This window comes from Rutidosis leptorrhynchoides, chromosome 7, assembly GCF_046630445.1.
Source record: "Rutidosis leptorrhynchoides isolate AG116_Rl617_1_P2 chromosome 7, CSIRO_AGI_Rlap_v1, whole genome shotgun sequence".
NCBI lineage: Eukaryota > Viridiplantae > Streptophyta > Magnoliopsida > Asterales > Asteraceae > Rutidosis > Rutidosis leptorrhynchoides.
The window spans coordinates 73,773,000-73,778,899 of record NC_092339.1 but is presented as its reverse complement, the minus strand read 5'-3'; the positions used below and the strand labels follow the sequence as shown (position 1 = coordinate 73,778,899).

General features: G+C 33.9%; 1 non-coding gene across 1 annotated transcript; it reads left to right on the top strand.

Annotated features, from left to right (window-relative positions):
* The first annotated feature begins 4,599 nt into the window (after positions 1–4,599).
* Positions 4,600–4,706, top strand: LOC139860876 (small nucleolar RNA R71). The gene has a single exon (XR_011763498.1). It is a non-coding gene; the product is annotated as a small nucleolar RNA R71 (small nucleolar RNA).
* The last annotated feature ends 1,194 nt before the right edge of the window (positions 4,707–5,900 follow it).

Here is a 5,900-nt window from a genome sequence, read left to right as displayed (position 1 = left end):
TTGTGCATAGTTGACTTGTAATTTTAGCTCCGTTGAGTTGTACGTTGATGCTCGGTTTATGTCTCAGTTCTGAATTTTCGAACGCCTTTTCGTATGCTTAGATATCTTGTACTTTACATTTTGCGGCTTGTACTCTTATCATTTTTAGGCGTTTCTCATCAATAAATTGAACCACTTGGATTGTACTTTGTAGTTTTTAGCTTTTTGATCATTTGCGTCTTCAAATCGTCGATTCTGTCTTTTGTCTTCGCACTTATTTATTTAACCGATTATTACATAAAAATAGAACAATTGCAACTAAAAGCTTTACATGTTGGAAGGATATTGCGCCTAAATATATGTTCATTTGGAGCACTATCAAATATCCCCACACTTAAACGTTGCTTGTCCTCAAGCAATACATAACTTGAAATTAAATCACACTTCACTCAAATCACACTTTTTTTTATTCTCACACTTTATACATCAGTGATTTTGATACGGCTGTATAAACAATGATAGTAACAATGTAGTTTACAGTCCCACATGACTATAAAAATTTAGATCCTTTAAGGAAATTGGATCTTTATGAAAACATTTGAACTTTTGAAAATTCAAGCTAGATTTTACCCTAGATAAGTTTTCCGAAATAACCTTTCACCGGTGTTTGCAAAATGTTTTTGTGGGTTTTGTGGGTTTCAGATTTTTAAAATTTTAGCTCAAAACTTACGGTTTTGTGTCACCCACTTGCTAACTTTGTATTAGGAAAGCAACACGTCCAGTATACTTGCTCCGTATATTACCTTTCGATAAACTACCGTCCGGTTGTAAAGGAAAGCGATGAACAAGCAACTGTTAAGGCAATGTCTAATAACATGCAGATGTTCATGGTCCACAACGTGTCGGATGCAATTACTATCCTTTGTAGGAGCAATAGCAAAGATCACCCTATAATTTTTTGGTCTGGCACAAGGTCCTGTCTTTGACCATGCTATGCAACCACCGTTCTTATGGTTGACACCCGATTTGGTTCAGGTGACCTAATGAATTCTGATGAAATCTTAGGATTTTACGTTCAGTGGTAATGAACGCGTTGAAAATAGGTTTTCAGAAAACAAATCGGTTTTAATTTTGATCAAAATATTTTCTCGTTCAAGTTCGAGTTTAGATATCATTGAATTCCGTGAGTATGAATTCTCAATTTTTAAGGTCAATCTCAAGGATTGAGTAATATCAGTCTTAAAAGCTGATTTTTTTATCTTTAAGGAGATTATCCTTTCTGGGGGTCTGATTCATTAGTCTTATTAAGCTAATTTGCACGGCACCCTCCCCATTTTACGAGACAGATCCTCTCATGGTTAGGATAAGTCTGACCACATGGCGACCCTGTTTGATGCTGAGGTCCGTGGATTTCCTGCTGATTTTAGAGATGACTTTTCTAGATTTTTCGTCAAACTACAGCTGGTCTGGACGACAACTTCCTGACCTAAATCAAGAAGCGCATTTATTTTTCGGAAGACTTTACTTCCTTTTAATGATGGAATTGATTCATCGTGTAGATCCATCTTTCTTTCAAATATATTACAGTAAATCGGGTAAAACTGATTAGTTTAGTCCAAAGCAAAAGTACATGCAATAATCTTGTACAAATATGTGATATATGTTTTGAAGAACTTGGTAAATTCTTCCCACACTTAGCTTTTATTTATTCTTTTCTTTGCCTTTTTATTCTCATTTATTCCATTTTAAATGAATTCAAACGTTTTGAGTTGTTTCTCCATTTATGTTCTCTCCGAGGTAACAATAATTTCGGTATTATAACCTAGTTTTATCGTTCATAAATATGTATAAACATGATTTTGAATTTATTTAGTTGAAATTTTTTCAAATTTTCACAAAATTTAGCAATTAAACTAAGTGTAAACTCGAGAGAATTTATAACCCTTCCCCACACTTGAGATCTTGCAATTCCCTCATTTGCAAGAAATCAGTAAAAATTTAAATTCATGAGGGTGATTAGTGTAGAAAAATGATTAAAAATACCGAGTTTGCAAACATATTATTTTATATCACATTTGATATTTTACGTCTTGTCGTTAAAATGAGTAGCTTTTGCTGATCTTAATGTCAGTCTTTGAAAATGCACTGTTTTACCCTGTTTTGTACATAAGATAAACTACAAACATATATATAATATATATATATTTTTTTATAAAACCTTTATTTATTAAAACAATTTAAATGAATAATTAAAATTTGCCGTTTTAAAGCGAGTGTTTTAAAAACAAAGATTTTCGGGTTTTTTAAATTTTTTTTTTTTGACATATTTTAGATCAGTAATATTAAAAATAATGATAACAAAATTTTTTGCCCCATCTTTGGGTAAAGCAATTTCGATTCTATGATCTAGTCTTTAACTCACGACAAATTTTAGAAATCAATTTTTAAACTTAATGAAATAAAGTAAATTTTGTTTTTAAATTCACACAAAACTTAAATTTAAAAAGAATATTAATTTCATACAAAACCTCTAAAACAAAAATTCAGAATGGAGGGAGAAAACTAGTTCTTTAGTGTCTACTAGTGGAAAAGACCAATCGGATTCCATTCTCGGAACTACACGAGAACAGAACAACTAACTCTAGACAACGTTTTCTTTTTAGAACATTTGAATTTCCCTACACTTAGGTAGCTGTGGTGTCGAATTTGTGATTAACTTCATTGTCAATTTCTTTTGGACCATAATCAACTTGCATATCTGTGATTTTTGCTTTAAGCCATTGGTCGAATTTCTGTGTAATATCCACAAATTCAACTAGTTTCGCTTTTTTTTTTAGGTGATAGATTGGATACTAACCGGTTACATAACTTAAAGTTCCCCTTGGTTCTAGCATCGCGAATCCTTTAATAAGTTTCTTCATTGAACTGTTAATAACGGAGTCATTTAATTTCATATCAACAATGGGGTTCTTTGTTATCAAGTCATCATTAGGTGTTACTTCATTTTCCCCACACTTAGGCGTTTTATTATTGTTAAGCACTACCGTTGGAGTTGGTAAAACAACATGGTTCTTTCCAATCATTTTTATTGGTTCAACGGTTTTTGTTGGTGGAGATTTAGCCTTCCGACTCACAAAGGTGACCGATTTTTCATCATTACTAAGTGTCATTCTACCCTCTCTTACATCAAATAACGCCCCGGTAGACGCTAAGAATGGTCGACCTAAAATTAGAGGAATGTTTGGGTCCTCTCCTATGTCAATGACAATAAATTCGACTAAAAAGGTTAAATTACCCATTTGAACGGGTAGGTTGTCAGCAATTCCAACTGGGTGCCTAATGGTTTGATCAAAGAGTCGAACACTCATTTTCGTTGGACTTAACTCACCTACTCCTAATCTCTTATATAATGAAAGAGGCATAACACTCACACTCGCACCTAAATCTACTAGTGCATCATACATGACACAATCACTAAGTAGACAAGGAACAATAAATTCACCCGGATCACCCACCCTGGGTGGAGGTTTTGGTGGAACTGTCTTCACCGTGTTTACTTCTATGGTTTTTTTTTCTTGCACTTTCTTATTCTTCTTCTTCTTTCCAGAGGTATCACAAACTTTATTACCTACTACTTGCTCATACTCAACTCCTTTTCTTGGAAACGGGATGGGTGGTCTATATGGTGCCACCACTGGCTTTACATACTCGGGTAGTGGTGGTGGCGTAACTTCTTCATTGTTACTCACATCGAAAACCTTCTCATCTTCTGATGCTAGTTTTTCAGAATTCGTTGATACCATATTAACATTCTCATTCCGAGGATTTACTTCAGTATCACTCGGTAGCTTTCCTTGTTCCCTCTTACTCATCAAGCTAGCAAGAGTACCTACGTGTTTTTCTAGATTCAAAATGGAAGCTTGTTGAGTTCTTAATGACTGATCAAACCTCTCATTTGTTTAGGTTTGAGATGTAATAAATTGTGTTTGAGATTCCATTAGCTTTGCCATCATTTCTTCCAGATTTAGATTTTTATATTCGGTTTGTTGTGGTGGTTTATATAAGCCAGGTCTTTGTTGATTGAAAGTATTATTTTGAGTTGGTTGGTTATTCGGACCTTGTTGGTTGTACGAGTTATTGTTGGGTCCATTTGGATTGTAAAGAATGTTTTGATTTCGATTGAAGTTTGGCCTTGGCGGTTGAAAATTATTTTGATAATTATTTCTCGGCCTTTGGTTCATGTAGGAAACATTCTCATGTTGTTCCATCGTTTGCTCGATGTGGTAATCTTTCATTAAGTGTGGTCCACCGCATTGCTCACAACTGATTCGTATTGCGTGAATATCTTTAGTCATCTTTTCCATTTGTCTTTCGAAAGCATCTATTTTTGCGGAAACAGAATCAAAGTCATGACTAGAATCGGCTCTAGCCGCTTTAGATGAATGAAAGATATCTTTTTCTTGATGCCACTCATGCGAGTGGGATGCTGTGTTATCAATGATTTTGTGAGCTTCGGTTGCGGTTTTCTTTATAATGGAACCACCAGCTGCTGTGTCGATGTCTTTTCGTGTAGTAACATCGTAACCTTGGTAGAATATTTGTACTATTTGATAAGTATCTAAACCATGCTGAGGACATCCTCTCAATAACTTTCTGAATCTTGTCCACGCCTCATATAATGTTTCATTTGGCTTTTGCGTGAACGTAATAATTTCTCCTTGAAGTCTCATGGATTTAGATGCCGGAAAGAATCTTTTAAGAAATTTTTCAACTAAAACATCCCATGTATCAATCGCCCCTTCAGGTAACGATTCTAACCAATCTTTGGCTTCTCCCTTTAAATTCTAGGAAAACAACATGAGATATATCTATTCATCCTCAACTTCTCTGATTTTAATTAGAGTACAGATCCTATTAAAGGTTCGAAGATGTTCATTTGGATCTTCTTTTGGCGTACCTGATAATGCTAAAAACGAACATATATTTCATAGCATTATCCCTCAAGAAAGACAAGCTTTTAGTTGCAATTGTTCTATTTACAAGTGATATTCGTTAAAATAATAAAAGGTGAAGACAAAAGACAGATTCAACAAATTGAAGACGCAAACGACCAAAAAGCTCAAAAGTACAAAATACAATCAAAGTGGTTCCAATTATTGATAAGAAACGTCTCAAAATTACAAGAGTACAAGACGCAAAACATAAAGTACAAGATATTAAATTATACACAAGGACGTTCGAAAATCCGGAACCGGGACCAAAGTCAACTCTCAACGCTCGACGCAACGGACTAAAAATTACAAGTCAACTATGCACATGAATATAATATAATATTTAAATAATTCTTAAAATTATTTATATATTATATATATTATTATAAACCGTCGGCAAGCAAAGAAACAAAGTCTTATGAGCTGGAAAAAGGGGCCATGCGATCGCATGGCCTGGAAGGCAAAAAGCCATGCGATCGCATGGCAGTAGGTGACAGGCCTGATGCTATAAATTCGCGTGTTTTGGCTCAGTTTTAAAAATATATATCCATCCATCTCTCTATCTATATACGTAAATATATTTATATTTATATTTTAATTTTAATTTTAATTTTAAATTCTAATAATAAGGGTATGTTAGCGAATGTTGTAAGGGTGTAAGTCGAAATTCTGTCCGTGTAACGCTACGCTATTTTTAATCACTGTAAGTTATGGTTAATGTTATTTTTAATTTAATGTCTCGTAGCTAAGTTATTATTATGCTTATTTAAGACGAAGTAATCATGATGTTGGGCTAAAAATATTAAGATTGGGTAATTGGGCTTTGTACCATAATTGAGGTTTGGATAAAAGAACGACACTTGTGGAAATTAGACTATGGGCTATTAATGGGTTTTATATTAACTAAACGATACCTTGTTAAATTAATAT